Raw genomic sequence first — 17,894 nt, 5'->3', positions numbered from 1 at the left:
AGAAGACTGATCACAGATGTACATAGATCAAAAGGTATTTTACATATTAACACATGCATATTATTATGCGTACAGGTCTTAGGACACTTTACTACATTGATTTAAGCATTTTTTTTTCTTACTAATGACAGTAACGCTTTAATAGAAGAAGCAGCTGCCATTGCCTGATTTGACCCAATCCCCTTCATACATATGGGCTAAGGCTGCCATGATTTTGACATAAGGATCATCATCCATTCAGCTATGTATTTTTGACTTTTGAGTCTTGATGCATTAACATATCTGCAGGCCTGGCTGCCTTGCTACTTCACAGTTACTGGCTGCAAACAGATTAGGAGTGGAGACCAACAACATTGGCCCTGATTTACTATTGTAAACCCAACATGTTTTGTCAGGTTGTGCAACAGAATTGTAAAAAACCCGACCAACTGAGAACCAAAAAAGGGGTGTGGCCATCAGGAAAAGGATTGTGGTTGCCAAAAGGGGCGTGTCCCCGACATTTTTGAATAACATATTTACTTAGGTTTCCACAGAAAATGTGGTGGATTTGAGAAGAGGACAACCCCACAGATGAGAGCATGTGTAAGCAATGCAAAACGTAGGGAAAAGTGCAAAATGTAGGGAAACATTAGTAAAAACCGTGGAAAAATATCTGTTGAGAAAAAAACCTACAAAGAATACTACACTCCACTCAGTAAATCAGGACCATTGTGTAAGACTCAATATGAATTCAAGTAGAGAAAACAGACCTGGTCGCACATCCACAATTTGTATTTTGATCTACTTGCTTCTCAACATAATATACATTTTGATCAAAAAATACAAGCCCACTCACTACGTCAAGGCCACCTATTTAGAGTGGGTCCCTAACATCCCTAGTATAAAACGGCGTAGCACTGGGCGGCGACCACCACCGCCGCAACACCAGTGCCCACAGGGGGAACGACCCACTGGCAGAGCAGCCCCAATGCCACTCAAACCAGTCCTGGGGCCGCGACTCCCCACAGACACGGTTCCACGGCAGCAACGGACGCCGCACAGCACCACACCAGTGTGAACAAGGTGTAAAAGCTCACTTACCATGTGCTCCCAGTCAGACTGGGAGGCTACCAGAAAAGAAAGGGCCGTGAGCAGCTTCCTGCCCATTTATATAGGGTTGGGCTGAGGGGGTGGGGCAGAGTGCAGACCAAGTAAAAAAAAAAAAGAAGGGGATAGAAAACACAATGTTAATTCAAGTAGAGAAAACAGACATGGTCGCACATCCACAATTTGTATTTTGATCTACTTGCTTCTCAGCAAAAATTCAAAAACTAACAGGTTGTAAGTATACATTTAGATGGGTCATTCCCCCTGTGGGTACTTTTTGATCAACCTGTTAGTTTTTGAATTTATGCTGAGAAGTAAGTAGTTCAAAATACAAATTGTGGATGTGTGACCAAGTCTGTTTTCTCTACTTGAATTCACATTTTGTCTTCTATCCCCTTACTTTTTTTTTTTTTTTTTACTTGGTCTGCACTCTGCCCCACCCCCTCAGCCCAACCCTATATAAATGAGCAGGAAGCTGCTCAGGGCCCTTTCTTTTCTGGTAGCCTCCCAGTCTGACTGGGAGCACACGGTAAGTGAGCTTTTACACCTCGTTCACACTGGTGTGGTGCTGATCGGCGTCCATGGCTGCCGTGGCACCGTGTCTGTGGGGAGGTGCGGCTCTGGGACTGGTTTGAGTGGCATTGGAGCTGCTCTGCCAGTGTGTCGTTCCCCCTGTGGGCACTGGTGTTGTGGTCGTCGCCACCCAGTGCTACGCCATTTTATGCTAGGGACCTTAGGGACCCACTCTAAATAGGTGGCCTTGAATGTTGAATTTATGCTGAGAAGCAAGTAGATCAAAATACAAATTGTGCGACCATGTCTATTTTCTCTACATGAATTCCCATTGTGTAAGACTGTCTGTAACTCGAGGGCAGACGTGATGTCAACAGTGCAGGCTTCAGTTTTCCTGCTGACCTACCACTAAACGTGCCCACATATCAACCTAGGTCATTGTACAGTGTCTACACAAACTTTCACATCATTGGGCTACGAGCCAGATGTTCAGATACAGATGTTCCATTGAACTCTCTCAGAGACCAATATGGGGCAGAGCAAAACAGAAATGGAAGACAGAATGAAGATCTATCCTCTTAACCTGTCAAGGACGAAAGGTGTACAGGTACGCCCTTGCATCCTGGTACTTAAGGACTGAGAGGGTGTACCTGTACACCCTGATCTCATTACTGGGGATTTAACCATTCTCAAGAATGAAGAAAATTCTAACCCATTGAGTCCCAGTTGCTATGAGCAGCCAGGACCCACGGTTAATGCCGGGCACCGCCAATTGGGCCGATGCCTGGCATTAACCCTTTAGACGCCACAATCAAAGTTGATCTCGGTGTCTAAAGTGCGAGATTAACGGTGGCGGTAGCTCAGGGATGCTAATCGGGACATCCACGGTGAAATTGCGGGTCCTGATCAGCTGAGTGGACCGCCGTCCGATCGGTCCTCTGCTGCTCCTAGTCAGCCATGCAGGCTTGAGCAGCAGAGCACCAATTACACTGGCATAACATTGTACAGTATATGCAATCTTCAGATTGCATGTAATAGTCCCCTGCGGGGACTAAAAAAAAGTGTACAAAAAAAAAAAGTTAATAAAAGTGAATTAACCCCTCCATAATAAAAGTTTGAATCACCCCCTTTTCCAATTTTTTTTTAAATAAAATAATGTAATAAAATAATAAAAAATAAATACAATCATATATTGTACCGCCGGGTGCATAAATGTCCGAACTATTAAAATATAAGGTTAATTAAACTGCACGGTCGAATAAAAAGCCAACAAATTAAAAATAGTGAAATGCGATATACGTCTGTATAGAAACAAGCCAACCGGCACCAGAAAGCCGTCAAAATAATTAGAACAATGTCCGAAGCCCGCACTACGGGGGACCAGGTGTGTCGTAAGAGTGGAGGTGCTAATGAAGTGAAAAACTATATGTAGTATACAGGTAGTAAAAAAAGTATTGTTGCACTCACCACAAGACACAGCATGGAGGTTTTCAAATCCAGGTTTATTCGTAAATACGAAGAGCTATACAGTCAAAGCAGGTCAGAAGGAATGGAGGGGAGCAGACATCAGCTCCGTGAAGCACTCAGCCAGCTCCACGGAGCTAATATCTGCTCCCCTCCCTTCCCTCCAACCTGCTTTGACTGTACTGCACTTCGTATTTACGAATAAACCCAGATTTGAAAACCTCCATGCTGTATCTTGTGGTGAGTGCAACGATACTTTTTCTATTACCTGTAAAATATAAATAGTACCTATGAAAACTACAGATCATGGCATAAAAAATTAGCCCTCAGACATCCCTATTTACGGAAAAATAAAAAACTTATAGGGGTCAAAAGATGACAATTTTAAACATACTAACTTTGGTGCATTTAGTTAAAAAAAATTTTAAAGTAGTAAAATAAAATAAAAACTAAATAAATTGGGTATCCCTGTAACTGCTTGTTACCGAATATTGCACTGCGTAGAAATGGAAGCCCCCAAAATGTATAAAATAGTGTTGTTGTTTTTTCAATTTCACCCCAAAAATATATATTTTTTGGTTTTGCGGTAGATATTGTTATGAAATGATTGACGGTATTATAAAGTGCAGTTGGTGATGCAAAAAATAAGCCCCCATATGGGTCTGTAGGTGCAAAATTGAAAGAGTTATAATTTTTAGAAGGGAAGGAGGAAAAAACAAAAGTGCAAAAACAAAAATTGGCCTGGTCCTTAAGGTCAAAATGGGCTTCGTCCTTAGGGGGGTTAAGCAAATTTGTTTTGACGCAATGATAGCCAGAAATTGGTCTGGAGACCATTTGGGCAATGAAGAGGCCCTCATGAGGGAAAGTTACCGGTTATACTACTGTACTAGTGATACAGTCATTTCTCTGATGTGTCATAGAAGCCAATATAAAGACAGTGCCAGGCCACATGTTTCTCGCGGTACTGTGAGCAGCCTGTGTAGCTTAAATGCTACCATGGCCTGCAGTACCCATTCAGCACATCTGGGATAACATTGGTTGGAAACTGCAAAGGGAATAAATGCTTGGATGAATGTTTTGGGGTGTACTTTCTTTTTCTGAGGACTGTACAAACCCTAATAAGCAATGCGAAAAGACAATGGCCCTCATTTACTATTCTAAACCCGACTTGTTTTGTCGGGTTTTTTTGGCGCATCTTTGTCTGCGACATGTCGCAGACATCGTGCACCAGTCTGCGACACGATGCAACATTTTTTCCCGACGGACCCGATGTGGATTCTCCCAAACCAGAAAAAGGGGCGTAACCTGAAACTTCTGAGCTTTCCCACGTATTTATAAAGGTTTCCAACCCGAATTTGTTGAATTGTTGTGGATTTTTTCCCGACAACTCAGAGGAGTTGGAAACCAAAACCTACAAAACCCACGTGCGACAAACAGGATGCGCCATAATAATAAATACCAGGGGAAAAAAGCAATTGGGTAAGAAAGCAACATAGACTTATAACCCAATTTTCTAAGTAAATGAGGGCCAATGTGTGTCTGAGGATCCATATGGTTGTACCTTTTTTTTTTTACCATAAATTGCCGGTCTGTCTGCCTCATGATACCTCTCTGCTCCTTGGCCGTGTATGGGAATGATTCATCGGCTTTAAAAAAAAGTAATTTAGAAGACAAACAAGTAAATGCAAAATACATTATTTTGTTTGCTACTGAAGCAATAGCATATTCTGTCTAATATAAACTACTGTGTGTTTTTTATTGGGATAATGTATGGCAAAATTGTCATATTAGCCTTTATTGTGTAAGATTTATTGATGTTTATGTATTGCAATTAATATTTATTGATAGCTGGTGTAAGAGATACGAATTATGAGTTCACCTAAATACAGTAGCAGGAAATGAACCAAACAGTAACACAAAAGAAGAAGGACTGTGCTCTTAATAAAAAATAAAATAAGTCCCCTATTTATACATGCATTTCAAAGAAAACATCCTGGCTACATGCAATAGACACAAGAAGGAACATAGAAGTGTACTGCTTACTGTTTATACAATGGAATCAGATATGCAGTAAGGTAACGGGCTACCATTCTGTCTGCCAGAATTGAAGAAACAAAAACAACTAACTCTCCATTCTACTGAGAAAACAATAAAAAGGGGTGTGGCTGTCGGGGAAAAGGGGGCCGGGTCACTGAAAAGGGGTGTGTTCCCGACATTTTCACAAAAAACAGCAGATCAGAGCATGAGTAAAACAAATCAGAGCATGAGTAAAAAAAGCAAAATGGAGGGAAAAGTACAAAATGTAGGGAATCTTAGTAAATACCATGAAAAAAAATTTGTAGGGAATTAAAATCCACAAAGAAACCTACACAACACTCTTAGTAAATCAGGGCCATAGTGTAAACAGTTTTAAGGGGTACTCCACTGCCTCAGCATTCGGAATATTTTGTTCCGAACAATAAGTGCCGGCGCCGGGGCTTGTGATGTCACGGCCATGCCCCTCATGGTGTCACACCAAGCCACTGCAATGCAAGTCTATGGGAGAAGGCGTGGTGACTGTAACTCCTCCTCCTATAGACTTGCATTGAGGGGGCCTGGTGTGACATCATAATGGGGCGTGGCCATGACATCACAAGCCCCGGCGCCTGCATTTAGCATTCAGAACAAAATGTTCCATACGCTGAGGCAGAGGAGTATGCCTTTAAGTCCATGTTCACATCTGTGTCAGAATGTCGGCATTGGGGGCATCCATCTCTGAATCTGTGCACAAGACCAGACATTAAAACGCAGCATACAGTATTTTTATGTCTGGTCAAATCCAGTCAAATGATGGACACCATGCGGAAACCCAACAGATCCCATTAAAGTTTATCAGGATCTGTTGGTGTCGCTCAGTGGTTCCACCTGCTCCATTTTTTTTTTTTTATTCTTCTGCTCCCAAATGGAGAAGACGAATGGAAAAAACAACTGATGTGAGCTTAGCCTAAGGATGTGACAAATTTATCAGTGTTTTTTGCTGTTTGATACATTTGACACGTTCATAGACTGTCTAATTTCAGTTTTAGGATTGTTCAACTTTTTAAGACAACCTGTGGTTGAATTTTAAGAGTGAATAGATATTACATGGGTCTTAGATGGAAATGGGCCAAGATGCACCAAATTTTAGCACAATTTACAGATGTAGCTGCAATAGCCATGAAATGCAGGGAGTCAACTAAGCAGTAAAGCATACATTACTCTATTTCCTTACCCCTCGCCTAACATTTTGTGGCCAAGGTCAGAGAGCCAGTCCAAGGAAATATGCGCATAATAAACAGCAATACATACGGCACTGCTGCTCACCTCCAGGCCGCCATACACATTTGCTGGGCCAGGTGCAAAAGCATCCAGCTCATCAAATGAGTAGTGAGTAGAGTTGAGTAAGTTAATTTAAATGCATCAGATTAAAGGGGTAATCCACCATAAGGTGACTTTAGTACTTACCTGCCAGACAGTAATGGACATACTTAGGAAGGTTCTGTGCTTGTCTTGTAGCTAAATGGCTGTGTTGTGAGTCCACCATAATGCTGCTGATTTCTTTTTGTGAAATGGCTATTTTCTGTCCCCTCCCTCCAACTGCAAGTCCCAGGATCCCTTGTTTGGAAGTGTGAGGTCACTTTTTTCCCTGCCACACATCAGCCACTCCACCAATTGCAGCACAGCTAAGCTCCCTTCCATGCTGTGCTATGCTTGAAACTACAATTCCCTGCAGCCCTGTGGAGAATGATCTTCCTCCTACCAAGAGGACGCTGCACCCACTGAAGCACAAACAAGTTCCCTTTCAGCACCTGACTAGTGACATAATGTCTTGGGCCACACTGCAACCTGGGAAAAGCTGACACAACACTAATTTTGTATGCTGTTAAAAATGAAGATCAGGCCAAAGATCACATGTTTTATGCATTACTGCTCACCTTTCCTGGACAATAGTAGGTAAATGGCAATGCTATACTTCAACTAATATGCTCCGGGCTCTGCATTGGCCAGATTTGAAGGCAGATTCTAGAAAAATGTCCCCAAATAATTTCAGAACGTTCACTCAACTTAAGTAGTGAATGAGTATCAACTGGTCTGGCATGGCGAATCTAGTGAGAGCAGTGATACACACAGTACAGTCTACTGTATACATTGCTACTCTAAACTTGTCTAGATTGCACCTACTACCGTGCCTAGAGGCATCAGGTGGGTGCGAATACCCCAGCATGCTGTATACCACATTGACGCACCGCCACTATCATGCAGCTGTAAAAACCAACAAAAAGCCACATTAATAAATAATCCTATGCCTATGCAGGGAATTTGAAGATCTGTATCTCAAAAACAGAGATGTGACCACTATTAACCCATTAACGACGCAGGACGTATATTTACGCGGGGTCACGCGGTGTCCCCGCATCATATCGGGTTGGTCCCGGCGGCTATCAACGGCCAGGACCCGCGGCTAATACAGGACATCACCGATCGCGATGATGCCCTGTATTAACCCTTCAGATGCGTCTGAAGTGAAAGTGACCCGACTGCTCAGTCGGGCTGTTCGGGACCGCCGCGGTGAAATCGCGGCGTCCCGAACAGCTTGCAGGACACCGGGAGGGCCCTTACCTGCCTCCTCGGTGTCCGATCGGCGAATGACTGCTCCGTGCCTGAGATCCGGGCAGGAGCAGTCAAGCGCCGATAACACTGATCACAGGCGTGTTAATACACGCCAGTGATCAGCATGAGAGATCAGTGTGTGCAGTGTTATAGGTCCCTATGGGACCTATAACACTGCAAAAAAAAAGTAAAAAAAAGTGTTAATAAAGTTCATTTAACCCCTTCCCTAATAAAAGTTTGAATCACCCCCCTTTTCCCATAAAAAATAAAACAGTGTAAATAAAAAAAAATAAACATATGTGGTATCGCCGCGTGCGTAAATGTCCGAACTATAAAAATATATCATTAATTAAACCGCACGGTCAATGGTGTACACGTAAAAAAATCCAAAAGTCCAAAAAAGCTTATTTTTGGTCACTTTTTATACCATTAAAAAATGAATAAAAAGTGATCAAAAAGTCAGATCAAAACAAAAATCATACCGATAAAAACTTCAGATCACGGGGCAAAAAATGAGTCCACATACCACCCTGTACGTGGAAAAATAAAAAAGTTATAGGGGTCAGAAGATGAAATTTTTAAACGTATACATTTTCCTGCATGTAGTTATGATTTTTTCCAGAAGTGCGACAAAATCAAACCTATATAAGTAGGGTATCATTTTAACCATATGGACCTACAGAATAATGATAATGTGTAAATTTTTCCGAAATATGCACTGCGTAGAAACGGAAGCCCCCAAAAGTTACAAAATGGCGTTTTTTCTTCGATTTTGTCGCACAATAATTTTTTTTTCCGTTTCGCTGTGAATTTTTGGGTAAAATGACTAATGTCACTGCAAAGTAGAATTGGTGACGCAAACAATAAGTCATAATATGGATTTTTAGGTGGAAAATTGAAAGGGTTATTATTTTTAAAATGTAAGGAGGAAAAAATGAAAGTGCAAAAACTGAAAAACCCTGAGTCCTTATGGGGTTAACGGGATATTCCGGGTTTATACATCTTATCCCCTATCCAAAGGATAGGGGATAAGATGTATGATCGCAGGGGTCCCACCCCTCCATTCATGTCTATGGGAGGGGGCGTGACGCCGTCACGCCCCCTACCATAGACATGAATGGAGGGGGTGTGGCCATGATGTCATGTCCCTGTCGCAGAGGCAGTGCCTGGCACAGAATGCCGGGGGTTGCACCAAGATCGTGGGATAGGGGATACGATGTGTGAACCTGGAATTCCCCTTTAAGACATCTCAGCAAATGAATCAGTCCAGAATTTTGGCCCTATAATCTACATGGCCTGAAGGACGCTTCGATTCTATGGAGGTGGAGCAGAGATTAGAAAATCAATTTGCCAGGTTTGAGATCTGCCTTTTGGAAAGTCAATGAAGCTTAGAATTTCTATATTTAATGATGTAAAGAGATGGTAGCAAAGTCATTTATCAGCCCCGAGACTCTCAACAAATAAGACTGACTCATATTTGATTAAATTAATACAGGATAATAATATTTTCCCATCTCTAGTGAAAAGATGTCTGACCTGATCTTATGAATAGTATTTCTGAGGAGGGCACTTCTCCTGCCCTAATAGACAAATGGCACCATCATTTCTGTGCCATTTGTCCTAGTAAATCTTCAGACCTGGACACAATGTCAGATTTGATTTGGAGGGGTTGTCTTATCATAGACTAATGTGGCACAGACAAAATAAACGTGGGAGGTGATGATATTAAGTGAAAGGCATTCAGAAGATGGAAAGAACTATTTTAGGATAGGGTCACACATGACATATTTTGCTGCATATTTTCTGCAGCTGATTTTTCTGCCCATTGACTTCAATGGGAAACAAAATACAGTGGGTGTGACCCTACCCTAAGGGTCTATTCACATGCACAGTATCCTGCACATATTTGATGCACAGGATTTGATGCTGCAGATTTGATTGTAAACTAAATGAGTGAACACAGCTTCAAATCCTGTGCATCTAATATGCACAGGATACTGTATGTGTGAATATTCTTATCCCCTATCCATGCTGGGAGTTGTAGTTTTGCAAAAGCTGGAGGCACCCTGGTTGGGAAACATTGTTCCTAAAGGTTCTGTAGCAATGCAGGTACTACAGCTCCCAGCATGGAGAAGAGTGTGCTCCATTTTGGGAGCAGTAGTACCTGCAGTTAAGGACAGATCACAGCGGGTTTCACTCCTGACATCCGCTGCGATCATCCTGTATAGTGTATAGATGTGGGCAGCCAGCCACTCTTCTCTGGTCCCACTGTAGTATGGTCTACACTGTAGTATATGCCGTATATATACACCTGGGGAGGGGTGCGGAGAATAGCAGCAGTGCCGCCCGCTTCTATACATTATATAGGAAGACCGTAACGTGTGTCAGAAGTGACAGCCAGGGCAATCTGTCTATTAGTACAGGTACTACTACTCCCATCATGGAACAGTCTTTTCCATGCTGGGAGTAGTAGTACTACCTAAAAAATTTAAAAAAATGAAGAAAAAAAGACAAAAGTTAAAAACACACACACATTAAACACATTATTAAAATGCATTACTAATAAAAAGTTTAGCAAAATTTATTATAAAAAAATCTATATTATTTTTACAATTAAATGGCCCTTTTATACATTTTTCTTATTGTCGGCTACATTTTTAATTCCCTGCCCGCCCACATAAATTGATCCCTATTTAAAAACAATGCCAAACGCAGGACAATGCCATGGCGTTTTTTCTGGCATTTCTTTGGGCTGAAAAAAAAAACAAGTCGAAATGTAGCCTTCTAAAGTACCTAAAAAAAACAGAAAAGTTAGATTAGTAGATTAAGCAGACAGCCCCAGTAAATCAAATGTATGAACATATTCATGTGGCTATTGAGTATGTTGATGTGGCTATTGAGTATGTTGATGTGGCTATTGAGTATGTTGATGTGGCTATTGAGTATGTTGATGTGGCTATTGAGTATGTTGATGTGGTTTTTGAGTATGTTGATGTGGCTTCTTTTTCTATTGAAAATGTTGTTTTCTGATTAATATTCTGTGTATATTTTGTATCTGTATACCTTAGTGAGCAGAGAAAGTCTCAGCCATAAAGCGTGTTAATTGAAAAGGAAATGTTTGCGGCTGCTGCAAAACTGTAAAGCCTATAAATGTGAGGCAAGAAATAGGAGCTGATCTGTAGTGCGATGAAACTGTAACCTACAGAGCACAGGATTTAACAAATCACTGTTGTGTGGCAGAATCGATTCATTGCAGCATTCACTTGGCACAGTAAGTGCCATTTTTTTCCCTTCCTCTGCTGCAGTGTTCAGCCTAAAGAACTTGACTCATTGTTCTACATAATATCTGTTTATCAGACCGAGGTCAGAAAGCCGCGTTCACGGTTAACGTCACATTTCGAACAAAGTCCTTGCGTTGTTTAGCAAATAAAATGGAATGGGGAGGAATAAAACGTTGTTGTTTTTTTATGCAAAACAAAGACGACTCATGACGAAAAGGATGGGGGGGGGGGGGTGACGACTCAATGGGAAAAAATGGAAATGAGATTTCGGTGCTGATAAAAATAAAATGTGATTTTTGTTAAAATGGCTTTTTATCTCTTATAGTGCAGAGAGTGGAAGGAATACATTACACAGGAGCAGTTCTGATGGGATGCCAGGAGCCTGCTCTCCCTTGCATTATAACCCTGGAGATCGTTCAGCATAGTCCAATCTTTTTGTTGTGTCATTTACGTAATGTGATGTTCAGTCATGTAAGCCTAAAACGGTAAGGCTGCTTTAAAATAGATTATATAGTATAGTATATATATTATATAGCGGGAAAATATTACAGTTGTTATGAGTATGGGAGGCGTTATAAGGCTATGGGGGTCTGATGGGTTAAATGGACTCACTATAGCATTAATACCACCTGCCTAATATTGTGTAGGTTTACCCCTTTGAGCTGCCATAATAACTGAGACCCCTTCAGGGACTCATCCAAACCTCTCAGAGCTGTGTTTTCCAACCAGTGCGCTTCCAGATGTTGTAAAACTACAATTCCAAGCAGGCCCGGACAGCTGAAGGCTCAGAGTTGTTGTTTTGCAACAGCAGGGGACACCCTGGTTAGGAAATACTGTCTTAAAGTGTCAACACCTTGACTTGACCGAGAGCACATTGTCCAGCTTAAAGCACCCCCTGCCACTTTAACAACACTGCCCCGTGGGCAGCAAGCAGCAATGCACTGTGTTCTAGCACCTTTCTATCATAGCAATTATTAAGGGTTAAATGAATGACACCCTCCCATTTTCCTCATTTTCTGATTAATACGCAGTAGATAGTTGCCCCCCCCCCCCCCCAGTAAGTATTTGCCCCCTAGAAGGTAGATGGGTGTCTTACCAGAAGGAAGTTGCCCCCCATAGGTAGCCAGAGTCCCCCCAATAGGTAGACAGGTGTCCTCAAGTAGGTAGTTGCCCCCTGTAGGTAGATAGATGCCTCCCTCAGTTGTAGTTCACGTGTAGGTAACCAGGTGTCCCCCATAGGTAGATACATGCCCCCAGAAGGTAGTTGTTCATCCCATAGGTAGAAAAGTGTCCCCAGTAGGTAGTTGTCCTCTGTAAGTAGAAATATGCACCCAGCAGCTACCTGCTGGGTGCATATTTCTACTTACAGAGGACAACTACCTACTGGGGACACTTTTCTACCTATGGGATGAACAACTACCTTCTGGGGGCATGTATCTCCCCTAGTACATTACTCCCCTGTAAATAGCCAGGTGTCCTCCCCTACAGTAGAAAAGTGCCCCAAGAAGGTAGCCCCCCCAGTGTAGACTGTGCCCCTTTAAGAAATTAAAACATTTTACTAAACATGCTAATCTCCTCTCTGTCCCCCATCCTCTGCTGACAGGAGGTCTGTGCATCTAAGAAAACAGTAAAGGGGCATTAGTCCTGTGCTGCTCTCGCCCTCCTAGAGACATAAGGGCGCACATGCAGGTGAATGCGGCACTCGGCACCACCAGGGATCCAGGACAAGTGCCCAGGATTCCCGATGCTCCCCCCCCCCCCCCCCAAGTACTATGCCATTGCATATCAGGAGGATAAGTAAGATGCTACATAATAATAATGCCCCCTGTTTTCTGCCTCCACATAATATTAATGCCCCCATCTCCCCCCCTACATAATCCTAATGGTTCCTGTCATGTGCCACTCACATATAATGCCCCCTGTCCTGTGTCCTTCACATATAATGTCCCTGTCACGTCCCCCTCACTAATAATGCCCCCTGTCATGTGCCCAATTAGTTGTTATAGTGTTACCCAAATGGTTACAGTTTAAAAAAAAAAAAAACAACAATAATACTCACCTAATCCATGTTCCCATGAGCAGGTCTCTCCCTCGCTTCTTGCTTGCAGCATGTGAGCCAGGAGACAGGATTTTTGGGCAGACGCGATGAGGTGACGGCCTGCCAGGGAATCACGTCCCAGCGGCTCACACTCTGCAAGCAAGAAGTGTTCGCAGCGTGTGAGAGTGAATGGTGGAGTGGAAGCTGGCAGCTCCCACTCCATCATTCTAGTGACTTACTGCCTCTGTGGACGCAGGGCCAGTGAAGCGTTGCTGGGGTGACACCTTTGCGGGATTACTTCCCGCTTGGTGGTGACAAAAGTGGATCTAATAGATGTTCTATCCTGCTCCTCCCCAAACAAAACAGTTCGCTGGGTGTATCACCAATGGCAAGAAGCCAAATGTTGGTACCATACAACTCCCATCACTCCCCTCTGCTAGACATCATTAATCAAATATGGCTGTGGAGCTTTGTGTCTTTTCAGGATCTCGATCGCCTCATTCTGGATTTTAATTAAACTCTGTTAAGTGTTATTAATGTGCTCCAAAGCTTATAAAAAGAAAATGTCCAGGTATGTTCCCCGCAAGGCTTCAGCCTCAATTGTCTAAGCATCTCCTTCATGTGTTTCCAGGCACCGTGCACAGTAAGATATGTCATACTAAATATATATATATAAAAATCCCTCGAGCTCACACCATTGTAATGTTCTGGTGTGTTGATGCTGAAAAGCACAACCCATGTCAGATAAATGTGGTGAAACGTGAAATGTATCTTTGGTTTCCCATTTTTTACATTTCTAATAACCAGTAGCTACAGGGCCTTGTGTGGTCTTCAGGATTCTCACGTTTCCGCATGGAAATCACAGGATCGATATACATGTTAAAGTGTACCTGTCATTATCAGAAACTTTTTATATATACCAAATATCCCATTATATGTATATTTGTAATATAGAAGTAGCTGACAGGAGGAGACTCAGGCACAGGTTGCTGCTGCTGTTTTTGCTGCAGCGGCAAAAAGCTGTTTCACCATAGCAGAAAGTTGATTCAGTTGTTGACTTGACGATCTAACTGCTGAGCCATGAAGGTAGGAAGATCTGAAATATCTGGCAGAGGCACCTCAACAGGATCTATAGCCAGATCTTACTGTAAGGGTCATGGCAGGTGGTGAATCCCCTGGGCCTGTGTGGATGATGACATGAGCCGTGCCAGGGAGTGGTTCACCGAAATACAAGCAACATAAGGTCTGGTTTTCTGTTGAAAATCGGCTCCTGGAACATTGGTTCCATGACCAAATCAATGTAAATCCCAGCTGGTAGTGTACTTTGAATAAAGACTAAAGGGATCCAGCTCTGTACATTATGTGACCCCCACACCATAATCTTCGAGTAGCACTGGGGTAATGTTTCCCTGTGAAGGCCTCACAGTCTCCAGTTCAATCGCTGGGTAGCGGGACATATCACTGAAGATGATTAACCTCCATTCCACTGCCATCTTGCTCTTCACCACCATGATAGTGGTAGAGGTCAATGGAACAACTGTAGCTGGACATCTGTTTCATAGCTCAATGTCATGAAAGCATCTTCTGATGGGTTGTGTAAACACTGTTCAACACCGTAAACTTGGTATGTCATGTCCAATTTGACTCAGTGGCTTTTATACCATTAAAGCCCCTCCCACTTGCCACAAATTAAAGCTACGTGCTTGGAAATGTTGATGATTTGTAGATCTTTGGGAAACCTGTTACTTCCTCGATATGCATAACCTTATTGCTTGTCTTTATTGGTACAACAACAAAAAACGTGGTCTCAAATGGCTGGAGGTGCTCAACCCCAAATGCAGTTGTGCATATATACTGGGGGAGCAGATCCTGCCCTTGTAGTCCGTTGCTAGGGGCGATCCCCAGCATAAAAATGCATACAATGGAGGATGCCTGCAGCGGACTACAAGTGCCACAATAGAATCCTACAACAGATGGACGTGTGGATGTGTAACAATTAGAATACAATACAGGAATATAGGTGCACTACTGTGGTAGATGTATACAGTGACATTGCCTATCCCTCAACAGTAGTGCACCTAAATTCCTGTATTGTATTGTCTTTATTGGTGTTGCAGTATTAATGTTGAGGAGTATATAACCTGGGGTGAAAGTCGTGTTAAGATTCTGAACACAAATAAAATTCCTGAGTGAATCGTCAACAACGTCTTCAATTTTAATTACATGAATATCTTTCATGTCTTTCATAGTCATTTACTGTACTTTATAAATATTGCATTACATGTGTTTAGTATAACATAATGCATCATTTGCTTTTCCTTAAAAGTCCTCTAATACATTGTAGGTCAATATATTGCATCATATATGGTAAATAATGCAAAACATAATAATGGTCAATAATGGGCAGAGTAATGCCAACATACACATCACTCCATCGAGTAAAGCTGACGCATTTACATAGAAATATTTACAGTCCTATGATGGAAACATTTATGGAATAAGGCTCTGTTTACATAATGCTTATGGTTAGAGATGAGCGAACTTACAGTAAATTCGATTCGTCACAAACTTCTCGGCTCGGCAGTTGATGACTTATCCTGCATAAATTAGTTCAGCTTTCAGGTGCTCCCGTGGGCTGGAAAAGGTGGATACAGTCCTAGTAGACTCTTTCCTAGGAATGTATCCACCTTTTCCAGCCCACCGGAGCACCTGAAAGCTGAACTAATTTACGCAGGATAAGTCATCAACTGCCGAGCCGAGACGTTCGTGACGAATCGAATTTACTGTAAGTTCGCTCATCTCTACTTATGGTATGTGATGGCGGTATGGAGGTTTATTATCACAAGTTCACAACACACATTATTTTTGCTGCTGTAGATGCAATGTGGATAACTTTATCTCAGTTTCCTTGGTAAACATATTGAGGGACATTTATCAATGTGTGCTTGTGTATTCCTTTTTTTTAGTAATTTTTTCCTTACTTTTTTTTTGCTTATGTGTGACTGATTTATCAACTGGTTTCAGCCTGTTGATAATTTTCTTTCACGTAAGCAATTTTTCCTTTTTTACTTTGGTAGTCGCTTTTTCTGCTCCATGTTTGAGCTGGAGTAAATTTAGTCAATTTTTAACCCTGTTGCGACTTTTTTTTTTGCGCAGTTGCGACTGTCGCAGTTAATAAATACCTGACTATCCGTAGTCCATTTTAAAATTATTACTACGTAGTTAATTTTTGGAAAACTTGCTTTTCTCGCTTTCCAGTCCAAATGTCGCCCGAAAAATCGCGTAGTCGCAGTTGCGACAATTTTGAGACAATTATAGTAAAGAAAACCTGACTAAACCCGTTGATAAATGTCCATAAATATGAGCAGTATTCGGAGATGTAATAACAGCGGTGCTGTAATCGGCTTCTATTTGTTAGGTTACATCAGCAGCTTTCTTACAAACACTTTCCATGGAGGCCCCTGAGAGACCAGATACCTAATGTTGTACAGAGCATATGTTATTGGAATGTAATGTAATAAAAGGGATAATAATGGCTCTCCAGAACCCATATAGCTCATTCCCTGTAAGGCTTCCTAACAGCTCTGTAAAGCATGAAATTGTAATTCTACATCGTCATTCCCTTTTCAAGAACAGAAAGTCTGGTAAAAAGACCAAGAACGGGAAAAGCAAATTTATTATGACTGCTCAACCCAGTGTCTTAGTGGAATTCGAACGACATTTATGATGCTTTTATTCTCTTTATTGAGAGAGAAGAGTAAAGTTTGTGAGCTGCCTTGTTTGATGTTGATACATTTAAGTTACGTTATAGGACATAGTAATAGTCCTGTTTTCTGTATATTGATGGAATACTAGAGAAGGAAAAAAATGGATTGGATATAACACATCAGAAGCACTCAATGCCAGGCAGCAATAAAAACATACCTATAGGAACCCAACAGTGGTCTTCAACCTGCGGACCTCCAGATGTTGCAAAACTACAACTCCCAGCATGCCCGGACAGCCGTTGGCTGTCCGGGCATGCTGGGAGTTGTAGTTTTGCAACATCTGGAGGTCCGCAGGTTGAAGACCACTGGTAGGAGGTAATACTCATGTTTCCCCGCCACTCCAGACGCGTCACCGCTGCCCTGGATGGCGCTCCAGCGCTGTAGCCGCGTCCCCGTGGTGTTCCCGACGCTCCGGACGTCTTCTTACCCGGGATCCACGCTCTCAGTCGCCGTCATCACGCCGCTCCTATTGGATGACGGGACGGCGTGCGCAACGACGTGATGACGTCGATGGAGAGCGCCGGCCATGCAGGGGATCCCGACCCGGAGAAGACATCGAGGAGGCAGGTAAGGTCCCTCCCGATGTCCTGTAAGCTGTTCAGGATGCCGTGATTTCACCGCGGCGGTCCCGAACAGCCCGACTGAGCAGCCGGGTTAGTGTCACTTTCACTTCAGATGCGGCGGTCAGCTTTGATCGCCGCGTCTGAAGGGTTAATACAGGGCATCGCCGCGATCGGTGATGTCCTGTATTAGCCGCGGGTCCCGTCCCTTGATGGCCGCAGGGACCTACCCGATAGGTGTGTATTCGCCGTATAAGACGCACCAACTTTTCCCCCTAGTTTTGGGGGAGAAAAAGTGCGTCTTATACGGTGAAAAATACGGTACATCATACAGTATATAAAAGTAAGATAAAATATGTGAATTTAGTATAACATATATTGTATATTTATAGGCTATGAACACATTTGAAAAGCAATTTTGTATTCTTGTTTTGTAATTATTATGGCACAAAAATATTTTCTCTATAGGTTGTTATTAAAAAAAGTTGCTTACTTTTGCATTCACACCCTCTACAGCTTGCTATATGAGCTATATTTTACTTGTACACAACCTATA

The 17,894-nt window shown here is 42.4% G+C and overlaps 1 long non-coding RNA gene across 4 annotated transcripts in view; it reads left to right on the top strand.

Moving 5' to 3' along the window:
* The window catches only part of LOC130362810 (uncharacterized), a 66,306-nt gene that overhangs the window by 14,962 nt on the left and 33,450 nt on the right, over positions 1-17,894 (top strand). For all 4 annotated transcript variants that reach the window (XR_008891575.1, XR_008891574.1, XR_008891576.1 and 1 more), the window contains exon 3: positions 11,299-11,458. This is a non-coding gene — a long non-coding RNA (uncharacterized LOC130362810). The remainder of the gene's footprint in view (positions 1-11,298; positions 11,459-17,894) is intronic.

Source organism: Hyla sarda, chromosome 3, assembly GCF_029499605.1.
Source record: "Hyla sarda isolate aHylSar1 chromosome 3, aHylSar1.hap1, whole genome shotgun sequence".
Taxonomy (NCBI): domain Eukaryota; kingdom Metazoa; phylum Chordata; class Amphibia; order Anura; family Hylidae; genus Hyla; species Hyla sarda.
The sequence above is the reverse complement of the archived record's forward strand: the minus strand, read 5'-3'. Positions and strand labels throughout refer to the sequence as shown.